Genomic DNA, 13326 nt, shown 5'->3' on the forward strand with positions numbered 1-13326 from the left:
CTCAGACCACAGGGGAAAAATAAAAATATAAACAATAAGAGGAAAAAAATGCTACCAGGGCTGAACTGCAGAGCAAAAGAGGCAGTTAAGGGTAAAATGGCAACCTTTGAAAACTGGAGGTCAAAGCTTAGCGAGCGAAAAAGAAGGAACATAAACTCTGGCAAGTCAAGTGGAAAAGTGTAGTAAATATAATAAGAAAAAAGTCTGAACAGCAACTAGTCTGTCAAACAAGTACTAACAGCAATTAAAAAACGCATCAGTAGCCCTATTCCTGCCAACCAGTCGATGGGGCCACCGGACAATCAAGATGCTAAAGGAATACTTAAGGGAGACAGTTTAATGAATTCTTTGCATCAAACTTCACTGAAGAGGATTTGGGAGAGATCCCATCTAAGCTATTGTTTTTAGATGACAAATTTGAGGCATTACCTCAGATTGAGGTTTCATTAGATAAGGATTTAGAACAAGCTGATAAACAGTAATAAGTCCCCAGGACCAGATGGTATTCACCAAAGAGTTCTGAACTCAGATATGAAATTGCAGCAATATTAACTGCAGTATGCAGTGTGCTGCATAAATCAGCGCCTGCGTCAGTTAGCTAGAAGGTAGCGGATGGAACACTATTTATTTTTTTAAAAAGTATCCAGCCTCCAGTACCAGGCAAACAGCTGAATCTAGGGTAAAGAACAGAAAAGACATGTAGGTAAATATATATTGGAGGAGAATCAGCATGGCTTTTGTAAAAGGAAATCACACCTCACCAATCTATTTGACTTCTTGGAGGGTATCAACAAGCACATGGACAAGAGTTCTCCAGCTGATATAAAGTACTTGGATTTTCAGAAAACCTTTGACAAGGTTCCTCAATGAAGGCTCTTTAGCAAACTGAGAAGTCATGGAATGAGAAGGAAGATCATGGATCAGGAATTGGCTAGAGGATAGGAAATAAAAGGTAGGTATAAATGGTCAGTGTTCACAATCAAGAAAGGTTAATAGCGGAGTCCCTCAAGGAACTGTATTGGCATGTACCCGATGGCAAGGAGCCTGAGGCAATGGTCCTGCTTGCTACTTGATGACTTCTTGAGGCCCCTCCAGTTCTAGTATCCACCCTTTGAGTCCATCCCTGGCTTTTATATGCAGAAAGACAGTTGTGACACAAGTGGGCTGGGGGGTTTGTTGGTGTGCTTTGTGAGGGAGAGTCTCAGAAAGAAAAAGGTTGAGAAAACCTGCTCTAATCCATAGCACACGTTCACCAAGATCACCACATTAGTTTTCAAGAGTTTAGGAAGCCAGCACAACAGCGAAGGTGGTAAAAGCCCCTGAATTTTAAGACATCATGAAATGAATATCTGATTGAAAATATCAGCAGGAAAAATAAGCATGAAACCCATTGGAATCCTGGCAGTGTAATTAAGTCCTGATTTGGGAAGGGTGCTTACAGTTCTATGTTGAGGCTAATGAGAATGAAGCATATACTCCAGAAAGGGAAAGGCAGCACAGAGACAGAGTGTGGTTACATCGAATGCACATCTCAAAAAGAAAAGGTTGGTATGTGTTCCTTAGGTGTGGGGTAAGACTGGGCAGAGACAGAGGCCTGGGGTGACTGGAGGGGTAGGAGAGAGGGAAATTTTCTTGCACCACGGGAATCAATCATCTGATTGCTGTTTCATTACTTTCCTGTATAATCCTGCCCTGCATGGCTTTCCAATATGGCGTTTCTTCTGCATGATGCTGTTTGCCTTTCAGATGCATGACAAAATGACCCATTGAAAAGCCAATTTGACATAATTAACAACATGTCAAGTTTCAAGCTATTGCTGCTACTTAAAAACATGCAAGGCTTTTGCCTTTGGACATAATCAAGACAACATGTTGGGCATGGGTTTATCCTTAAAAAAGCAAAGTAAAAGCAGATGAAGTATATTTATAGACTCATCAGCCAATAAATGGATGAAAGGGAAAGAGAAATTAATGGGAAAATGTCAGCCAGAATGGAGGAGGGACTCGCTGTGAAGTTCATGTCCAGACCAACTATTTGGAGTTAATTCCAAAGACAGAGGTCTCTTGATTTACAATAGAAGAAGACTTGACACTTTATGTGCAGTCAATTTAAAAATAAAACAGTAAAAGAGCCCGGTTTTACTAAGGTTCCTTAAACAGGGACTACCTTAGAAAGGGAAAAGCAGGAGGCACTTCAGTCTGTCCATTTGGAAGTGTTGTGGGTTTGATTTGAAATGGGGAAGGCCATACAAACTATTACAAAATGAATTCTACAATTCTTCATTCTCCCCAGCCCCAGACAACTAGAGAATGTGTCTGTGAGAGAGAGAAATGAAAACGAAAGGAAAAGCGGAGCTATAAAGGGCTGCTGGCCACATGTTGCTCTCCCACTCAGCCGAAAACACAACTCTGGGAGCATAATCTCACTTAAGAAAAAGTAATTTTCAGCAATGTTAGAGACAGAAAAAAGCAGAAAGTAATAAAAGTATCAAAAATGCAGGCAGGGGATGTGGGGGAACATAGAAGTACAGGTTTATGACACCGAATCATCCCTAACTCTCTGTTTAAAGGAAACTCGTACTGCAGAAGCAGACACAATGAAACACAGGGAAATGAGGAGGTTGGAGTATTCTGGTAGGTAGGGTTATAGCTGACTGTCTTTCAAGCTCTGCTACTGGTTCACCATGTGACCTTGAGAATGTCACTTACATATTCTGTACATCAGTTTAGCCAGTCATAAAGTTAATTTTTTTTCCTACCTTATAGATGCTTAGTGAAGCTTAATTAATGCTTGAAACCTGCTTGATGATCCTCTGATGAAAGTCACATGTGTACAACATATTGTATTGTTACTGATCAGTGATTCCGCCGAAGTGCAAAGGAGCATTTCCAAAAATCCATCCTACATCTATTTGGCTGCAGGGGTAAATCAACCCATGCTTAAAAATGTAAGCAAAAGGATAGAATGTAAGCAAAAGGATACAATTCTGAAATAAAATGCAATTGACATAACAATATACATACGCCTGGTAGTACTTCACAGGTCATGATCTGATGATGAACTTTAATGAATGTATATGAGTTAATGCTCTAATCCCATGTTAATTTAAATAAAGTAAATTGGAACTTTTGTGTTCCCTGGGGAGACAAATGGAATCAGAACCACTTCCTAAATTCTTGTAGAACTCAGAGCTAGAAACTCTCCTATAAGCCCAATTCACAGAGGCCATAGTGAAGTTTGCAAATGAGGGCAAATAGTACAATTCACGTTCCAGAAAAGCAATAACCTATGACTACTTCTTGAAAAAGAAACATAGAGCAGGACCATTTCTTATCGTTCCCACATGGAACAAGTGGTGAAAGGGTGGTGGAAATCATTTTTATTGCTATCGTATGTTTTCTCTAAATGTTGGTATAAGAGTAGGCCTTTCTTGGTACTATTTACTATATGCTATGGTTTAATGTCCAATGCTATACGGATGTTTAAATAGTTCTCCCTTGTAGCGTTCTTCTTTTTCTTTGTAGATTTAATTTGAGACACATACACCAATGGTTTCTGAGGTTTAAAAATTATTCTCACTCCAGGTGGGTGACTGAATATTAAAGAAATAGCATGGATTGTCTCGGTGGCCTACACTTAGCTCATTGCATTTCCAAGTGTGAGATTTGGCTTTGAATCTTAGATTTAATAACTTTTGGTTCCCAGGCCCCAAGACAGCTCTGTGCACTGATGGCTCACTCATCTCCAGCAGATGAAAGATTATGTTGTGTCTCTTGGCTCTGTGCTGATCCACTAAACAGTGAGAAGTCACAAAACTACTCAGCTGAGACTCAGCCAGAGAAGGGCAAAACATCTGGGAAAAAGTAAAGGTCTTCTTAACATTTGCTTTCTTTAATGTATTTACCTAGTGGACAGACACCAACACCAGAGAGCTAAGGACTGTGCAACATTGTTGGTCACAAAAATGTCTTGCAAAATGTATTCATTTATCTGAAAATTTCCCAGGCTTTAAAAAACAAATACACAAATAAAGAAACCCAAAGAAAATATTTGTAAAAGATAGCCAACCAATCACAACAATCAAACCAAATCAATCCACCCACTTCTATTCTTTTTTCAGTGGCAATATAAACATTTTATGTAAATTCATAAACACAGAAATAGTCAATTTTTAATGTTTTTGCTGAAAATACTTATAATTTTCCAACCATATGTCTACCATGTAAACTACATATCAACTCATGTGGGGTTTCCATCCGCCTATACAGGGCTGGCCAATGGCAACCAGCTCTAGATCTTCAGCTGCTGTAAATCAGAATAATTTCAGTGAAGTTAATGAAACTTACAGCTGAAGATTTAGCCCGTAACTTTTATTCCAAATTTTGCCTATTTTTGTCACAGGCTGGGAGGTCTTTGATCATCTGATCAGAAATTCCATTGCATTCCCACACAGAGTAGCTGATGATGCCTTTCATATGTGGTTATAAATCACAAATAGATGTATGAAATTAATCTCCATTGTTGGGGTCAGAGTCTGACATTCTTACACTGAGCAAGACCTGCCTCCTCAAACAGCCTCGCTGCAATCAGTGGGCTTAGTCGCAGACCAAGGATGGGATTTTCTGATGTGCTTAAGTGATTTATGAGCCCAAGTTCCACTGATTTTCAAAGAAACATAGGATCCTAAATTACACAGACACTTTTGAAAATCCCACCCTACAATATTAGTGAGTGCAAATTACAGTGTAAGGATCTGGCCCTTATTTTATTGCCATTAAGCTTAATTTTGATTTGGCTGTTTGCACTTTTTGACATTCTAGAGAGTTGCTAACTCTCAAAAAGAGCCTCAGGAAAATTCAGCTCCCCCCCAATTTCTCCTTCCAGTGATGACTTCTGCCAGGTCTGCTGTGGTTAGAAGAAATAACTTATTCTGTGTATAGACAAATGGGGGCTGGGGAGTATGATCACTAGAGCCTGGGTGGGATCCAGCAAGAGCAACATGAGCATGGTTTGTCCATGTAAGTCCAAGATTCACTGATGTTAAGGGAGGGGCTCAGAGTGCTGTTCACAAGGAGCCCAAGAATCATCTCAACAAGACCTCCTGGCTGGGACCTAAGTGTCTTTGGGTAAACGTAATACTCATAAAGCTCTAATACATTAGCGCTGGTAGAACAGCAGCATGAAGAAGGCAACACAAAAGCCTTCCTTAATTAGCAGTGAGTGAGACAGCATGAGCCAGTGAATGAGACAGTGGTTTGTCACTCAGGAGACCTGCGTGCTGTTCCTATCTCCACTCCAACCTGCTGTGTGACCTTGGCCTCTGTATACCTGTTTTTCCTCCCATCCTGTTTGTCTTATAAGCTTTTTGGGCTACAGCAGCATATTTGTATGACACCTAGCTCTGATGTCACACGGGGCTGGTTGGTGCTACTATGGTACAAATAATAGAGTCACATTTCTAGTATTTATTATTCCTACAGAGATCAGGCCTGGTGAAGCGTAAGTCACTGTGCAGAATCATCATCATATCATAGAGCTGGAAGGGACCTCAAGAAGTCATCAGGTCCAGCCCCCTGCACTCACAGCAGGACCTATCACCATCCCTGACAGATTTTTTTTTAAACTAACCTGCCCCAGGCCTTTGAAAGGCCCCCTCAAGGACTGAGCTCACAATGTTGAGTTTAGAAGGCCAATGATAGGAACACAGAGCTATTCCCTTCCACAAAAGAAAGATCATACATAGAACTGGAAGGGGCCTCAAGAGGTCATTGAGTCCAGTCCCCTGCCCTCAGGACCTATTACCACCCTCCCAGATAATTTTTTAAAAATCTAACCTGCCCAAGGCTCTTGGAAAACACCCCTGAAGTATTGAACACACAGACCTGGGTTTAGAAGGCCAGCACTTGAACCACTGATTCCCCACAGCTCAAAAAAAAGCTGCTTCTTCCATTTTGAACACATCCTCTACTATGGGGGTGAAGTAACTGAGTCTCAGTGCTGGCATTATTATTCTAGGGTTCTTCTTATCTGGGGGATTGTGCCAGAGATTAATTATGTGCTGTGCTTTGCCATGCGGGCTCATGTCCACAGAAAACAGAATCAAGACCACAGTCACATTAGGTGCAGACTTAATTACACTCACATCATGATCTCTGAGGTAGAAGATTGATATTCAAATTAGCTAAGTAGCCCAATATTTTCAACAGCGTTGATTTTATCACCTTACTTCAGGATTTACAGGCAGTCGTGCAAAATGATAGAAACATACCTTGAACAGTTTATATAAAGTTTTCATCTCATTTTCAGGAATCGTTTAAACAGAAATGCTTAGTTTTACATAAATGCTAACACGTTAAGCTGTATTCTACTTCTGTGTACTAACAAAGGTCATAAATAGAGTAATAAGTGTTTGAGGTTTGCTGGATTGCTTTGATGTTAATTCTATTTGCCACTGGTATTCTCCATTTGCCACATATGTCTCTTGGGAATGGCCTGCCTGCATAGCTTATAATTTTTTTTAACTCATAATATTTCTGTTACATCATTTCCAGCCTATCAGGATAAAAGCACAATATGGTTTCTTTTTCCTACATGAAATTTCCAGTTTGGTGGCATTTCTGCTTTATAATAAATTCCAGACTGTCAGTATTTCATGGTATATCTCAAGTCTGCATTTTGGACCCGATGTGGCTGACTGTTGAAAACTTTGAGGCTAGGGCTAGTGTAGCCCTATCTTGAAATAACTTACACAATTTGTGTTGTGCAAATTGTGTAATTTAATTTGAGACAACTAATTTCAAACCCAGTGCCAGCTACACTGCACACGAAAGAAGTGCTTACGTCCAAGGGACAGCAGGAACAACATACCATGGTCAAAATATCCCTGCTATTTTGAAGACAGTGTTTGGCTGTGGGATTGCTATTTTGGACTACAAGTGTATCCTTAGCCTGAGAGTTTTGACAATTTTTCCAGTGGGAGCAGGATCAGGCTCTTTATGTGCATTTCTTTTCCTTGGTGTAGTAAAATGGCATTCCGGTGTTCGGCCACTTATGAAATCTATGTTTATAAACATCAGATGTGCTAATTATTTGCCAAAATGTAGATTTTTATGACAGCTGGAAGCAGTAGGTTTCTAATTTTAAAAATATTTGTGGTTTTTTTTCAAATTGTAAGGCGACAGGAGGTAACCATTACACACAATGACAATGGTAAACAAAGAAAATATCTGCAGATTCTAAGCAATCATAGCACATAGTAAAATAACAATGTAGCACAGACTCAGAAGGATAGCCATGTTAGTCTGTAGCTTCACAAATAACAAGCCATGAGGAGTGAATATTCGTTTAAGTAAAAATCATGCCAGTCCATGGATGTTACCAGATGAGAAAATGCTGCAATAGAGAGATTCAGCCAGTACTTTCCAAAAAGGTCTCGCTGCCTGTTTATTCTCCCTCATGTTTTATGCCTGGAAAATAAGTAGTGAAGTGTATGATTGTGATACAAACAAGGGTAAAAAAAATCACTTCATTGAGTAAGGTACCAGTGTTAGGATATCGCCATTATCACTAGGGCTGACTGAAAAATAGAAAAAATGTATGTCACAATGTTCTTGAAAATGGTGTCTCCCTTTCTTATTTAAAACATTCAAAACTGGAAATGTTTTGATCAGCTCTGTCAAAAATGGGCTGAACTTTTCCTGAATGTTTTCACCAAATGTGTGTCCCTTGTGTTCATCTAAAAGAGTTGCAGCTGGAAACATTTTGACCAGTTGAATTGTTGGCCCTCTTTTGTTATATATGTTGTTCTCTAGACACTCAGTAAAGACTCAGAGCCAGATTGTACACTCAGGCCATGTCTAGATTACAGCAATTTGTTGACAGAAGTTTTTGTTGGAAGATATCTTCTAACAAAACTTCCGTCAACAGATTGCAGCCGAACTGTCAAGCAGATCGCAAGCGTGATCCATTCTGTCAACAGAGAGCAGCCAGACTGCCTGGCCACTCTCTCGACAAAATGGCCAACCAGAAGCACAGCAGACAAGGCTGCCTGGTGCCCCAGAAGTCAACAGACGACTCCCTGGAATGTCCAGACCAGTTTTCTGTAGACAGACCTCTGTCGACAGAGTCATTGTGCCTCATGGAGAGTGTGATAAGACTGTCTACAAAAGTGCCATGTTCTGTTGATATGCTGTTGACAGAACACCTTGATGTCAACTGAGAAACAAGCCCTTTCCCCATATACATAAGCATCCTCCTAGTGAGTATTTAAACTTATCAACTTGTAGTATATTTCCTCTTCCTGCCAAATAGAAAGAGTTGCATCAAAGTTACTGAAACTGAGGAAAGTCTTAAACAGGGAATAAGGAAATCTGCAAACGAATGAAATTTTTACCTGTAAGGCAACTGAGTATAAACTTTTGCTTTGAAAATCTCAACATATCATATGAAGATCACTACATATAAATGGGCAGGACCTGTTAGAAATAAAATCCTGGCAGTGGCTCTGCAATAGCTCAGCTTGTGGTCAATGGAGCTCTTCAGAGGTGCTGTGGTATTTCTGCACAGAGATCGTTCCAGTGGCAAGGCCTCTGATGTCATAATTAAATGAGTCAAGTGAGATTACTATTCACAGCATTTATAATGTATAGAAAAACAAAAATTATATTTTTCCTCAACAAACACCCTGAGGGAATTGGTCTCTCTTTTGAGAGTTCATAATATTCAGCCATGGGTCAATGTGGTACATTTTTGCCACTGATTTCCTGCATAGTTCCAAGCTCCATTTAAAACAGAAGTCTCCTATCAAGGAATAATTTGCAATTATTTACTTTTTTATGGTTGTAAAGTGTAGCAACATAATACCTTTTAATGGAAACGCTGATAAACGACATATGAAGCAAAGTGTCTACAAATGAACTTTATGGGCTGGAATTCTTACATCACAAGCTGTTTATGCTTATGATCTTAGTGAGTGACTGTGGAATTGGATATATGATGTTGTAATGATGGTACAAACTGACAATATTTATTTTAAATGTATAGGAAAAGGCAAGGGGGCTCGTCATAAATGCTGAAAATATTTATTGTTGGGAAATACTTTACCAGTATTCCAGTAAATTTTTAAAAATTACAGCAGTCTCATTAAACACCTTGTCTACACTGGGGCATGCTCTGACTCAGATGTGAGTGCACACATACAGTGTAGATGTATCTTTGCTAACCCTGCAGGCCCATACCCTCCTGTTGATAGCACCAGTGCTATTGATTGCAAGATGGGTTTCTAACTGGAACATTCAGGAACTTGCACTAATCAAGGTTTATCCCTGGTTGTAGTTGAGGTACAGCCTGATTACCTCAATTGGCCCAACCCCTAGCTTGCCCTTGTCTACGTAATAGTGGTAAAGCTAGACACAGATTGCTGGCCCTGGATTGGTTACTGGAGGCCACTGCCTTCACTTATGCCCAAGGGAAGACAGTGCCAGGGTGTGTTTGTTCTTTCTCTTTTAAAATATTTATGTGTGGTTCCATATTCAAGCCTTTTCCAATCCCATTTCTTTTTTAAAAATTATTTACACAGTACCAGAAGCATTTTCCATTTTCTTATTGAAAGCTGACATGCTATTACTTGGCGATATGTCAGTTTTAAGCAGGTCATTTTTTCAGTACAACATAGGATGGTTAATTGGACACTGTTCAGCAGCATGTTTCTTAATAATTTTGTTCATGATCAAGTATTTACTGGTACACTGATCCCTCATTAAACAAGTGCTTTACTTATGAGTACTAGCTAAAATGATGGACACATATACTTACCTTTGTTCACTAGACGAGTGAACTCACCTTGCTAATATGAGCCTTACCCCTCTCCCTGCAGTTCCAACCTGCCACAGCCTGATTCCCCCACCCGCCGGCCCAACCCGCCACAGCCTGAACCCCCCGCCAGTCCCGCAGACCCAACCCACCACAGTCTGACCCTCTTGCTGGCCCACAGACCCAACCTGCCGCAGCCTTAACACTTCCCCACCTGCCCCATGGACCCAACCTGCAGCAGCCTGAACCTCCCTGCCCACCCGCCCTCCCTCCCCACGGACCAAACCCGACGCAGCCTTAACACCGCACCCCCAATCTGCTTCCCAGACCCAACCCTCTGCCAGGTTTTAACCTTCCCACCCACTCATGGCCCCAAACTGCCCCCAGCCTTTACCCCTCTCCAACCCCTGCCCCAAACCCAAGGTTCACTTACCTTTCAAAAGCAGCGTCACATGCTGCCGCTCCTTCCCTGAGTTAGGAGCACTTCGAACCAATCAGAGACTTTTACGTGTATTTTAAAGGGAATTTAGTGTCCCTTTTACTGTCCCTCTTACAAGTTTTCATCTACGAGCAGGAAGTTGGGAACCAATTGTGCTTGTATAGCGAGGGATGAGTGTACAGGTTGAACCTCTCTAGTCTGGCACTCTCATTTCTGGCATGATTTTAATTAGCAGGATGTCCACTTATCATGGGTGTGGCCAAGTTTCCCGCCATCCCATAAAGTTTCTTTGCAGCCACCAGTCCTGGCTGTTATTTATCTGTAATTTGCCCCGATATGTCTTCTAAGATCCCAGTTAGCAGTGGAAGTGTTGGTGATGTGCTAGACAATATTGACCTCCTGTGGCCCAGCAAATTCTTTGGTTTGGCATCAGTCAGATCCTGAGGGTGCTGGACTAGAGAAGTTCAACTTGTAGCTCTTTAGTACCTTTTATAGTTCTTAAATATGCAGTCAATTTAGATTTAGTGGAGAGTCAATATTATTTATTTCATTTAAAATAGGCTTGTTAAATCTAGGGATTTGGATTTTTTAAATGTTGTTTAACTATCAATTATGGAAATGTATTTACTGAGATTAATGATACTATTTACAGAAGTGCCTAAATAATTTAAAAGCCCAAATACCACATGACTTCGGTTCCAAATCTTTTAGGTGCTTTTGAAAATGTTAGCCAAAACCAATACATGAGAAGTATTATTCGTGTTTTTCCCAACAAATACTTTATATTAAATTCAAATCAGAGAACCTTTGGCCAAATTCTGCTCTCTGCCTATGCCAGATATCAGGAGTATCTTGGTTGCAGTAAATAATTATACTTGTTTAAGTTAGGAATTGAGTGCTTTGATTTTAAAGCCTCACTTTCATGGCTTATTGTTTTCTTTGTCCGCTTTTTAAGTTATCATATTACCAATGATAAAAAGTACTTCTAACCTACCATAAGAATTAATCTCAATATTAGAACAACTCCTGAAATGGAATTATTGATACCCGATGAACTTAAATGAAGAAGTAGACTCCATTTATATTCCTGGGCGGTTAATTGCTGGAATAAATTGCCTGAGGTTGTTGTGGAGTTTCCATCACTGGAGATATTTAAGAAGGGGCTGGATAAATATCTAACATTGATGATAAAGATGATGCTGGTCCTGCCATGAGAGCAGGGGCCTGGACTTGATGATCTCTTGAGGTCCCTTCCAATCCTAGTGTTCTATGATCCTTTGATTTCTGCAATTTTAGGTTTAAGCCACGATTGCGTCTCAGATGATGTAGGCCTGGGAATCTCAGCAAAAGCCCTGATTTTGCAAGTAAATCATGTAGATAGATTTCTTTCTCATATGGTTATAATCACCATAGTTGAAGGTGTTCCACATGCATGCAACTGTAGCATGAGTAATAGGTATTAGGTCATCTTTTCTCAAAGAGACTCAATGCAACCTTTGGAACATATATACCTATGTACCACAGACAAGATGAAATCCTGGCCCTAAATTCTCATTGATTTTGACAGGGCCAGGATTTCTCCCCAGGAATTACCTTATTCTAATAGAGCTAAGAAGATAGGGTTCTCTAGTACTACTACAACTCCTTTCATGCCAGTACACAATGTGGCTGCTACAATATTACAAGATCAGCATTCTTACAAAGCTGAAACTCATATTTAAATACTATGTCTACTGGGATAGCGTAATTCATTTTTTATTAAAAAACTGTAAACGCATTACCCTAAATTGCTCCAAATCGATTTTCCCACCTAAAATATGTTGTCCCTTTTTTCGAGGTTTTTTTTTTTATTTTTGTTATTTTATGGATAGCTTTGATCTTTTGTTTGACTTCTGCTTCATGGAAAAACGCTCATAAACCTTTGCAAAATGGCTTTCTTTGTTTCTAGCTTATTTGAGAAATATAAACAATTGATGGGCCTATAGCAAAGTTATTTTAAGAGCACTTAGTATTAGAATGATAATTTTATCTGTTTACTTACCAGACATAAGTCTTAGAAAAGAAGATGTAGAAAAACACTTTTAATTGTATAAAAGTTTTCTGATTTTTATTGCAGGTTCTCAAAAAAAAAGAAAATCTTTTGGGTATGTAATAAAGTATGACTGAGGGTATATCTGTGTTCATTCTAAAAGCTTTCAATAGTGCTCTGGCAATAAGTTTGTTTACAATAAAGTTTGCAACTGTATGCAAAACCACAAATTCTACAGTGACAAACACATTACGACCTGCTGTAATTCCAGTATAAAAACAGACCATCGGACGTCAGAGTGCGAGCTAGCAATTTGCCCTAGTCCAAGATTGCTACAGTTTTATTGCAGTGACTCCACAAATTACAGATGTATGTGCAACTAATGTTTTTTTCAAAGTGTTGTGATGTACTCTGGTTAAAAGTATAGAATTAAAAACAGAGTGACTCTCCCCATTGTTTAGCACTTGTGTTACTAACGGTGCACTTTACTAATCAAACACAGGAACAATTCACTGCATCTGTTTTACTCTGTTGTATATTGTACTATTATAATTCTGTTTTTTTGCCTTCCTCCATTAAAAAGTAATCTTTACTGATATCATACAGAGCATGGCAACCTACAACGTAAAGGTTACAAAACAACATTGCACAACACTGGAGAGTTACATTTTACTGATGGTAGGACACACACACACACACACCCCTTGGTTGTAAATTCATAAGAGAACTCAGGCAAATTTTGTTTCACTTGTGTTCTATACCAAAATACCTAAATCAAAGTTTAACCTTGGGCTTTAAAGAAGCCACAGAACAAAATGGACCAGTCTTACAAACAAACTGTTGGGTCCACACACAGCCCATTGAAATCAGTTTGGCCCTAACTGTATTGCTCAAAGGAGCCATCCCAGAATCATGTTGCACTGCAATTATCAGTATAGATAGAAGGAGCTAGGGAGTAACAATGGTTGCTGTTAAATGTGTTCAGTGACAGTCTCTGAGCCTCGCAAAACAAAACCAAACTGTCATAGTGCCTTAAACAAGGGAAAA

This window comes from Carettochelys insculpta, chromosome 1, assembly GCF_033958435.1.
Source record: "Carettochelys insculpta isolate YL-2023 chromosome 1, ASM3395843v1, whole genome shotgun sequence".
Lineage (NCBI taxonomy): Eukaryota > Metazoa > Chordata > Testudines > Carettochelyidae > Carettochelys > Carettochelys insculpta.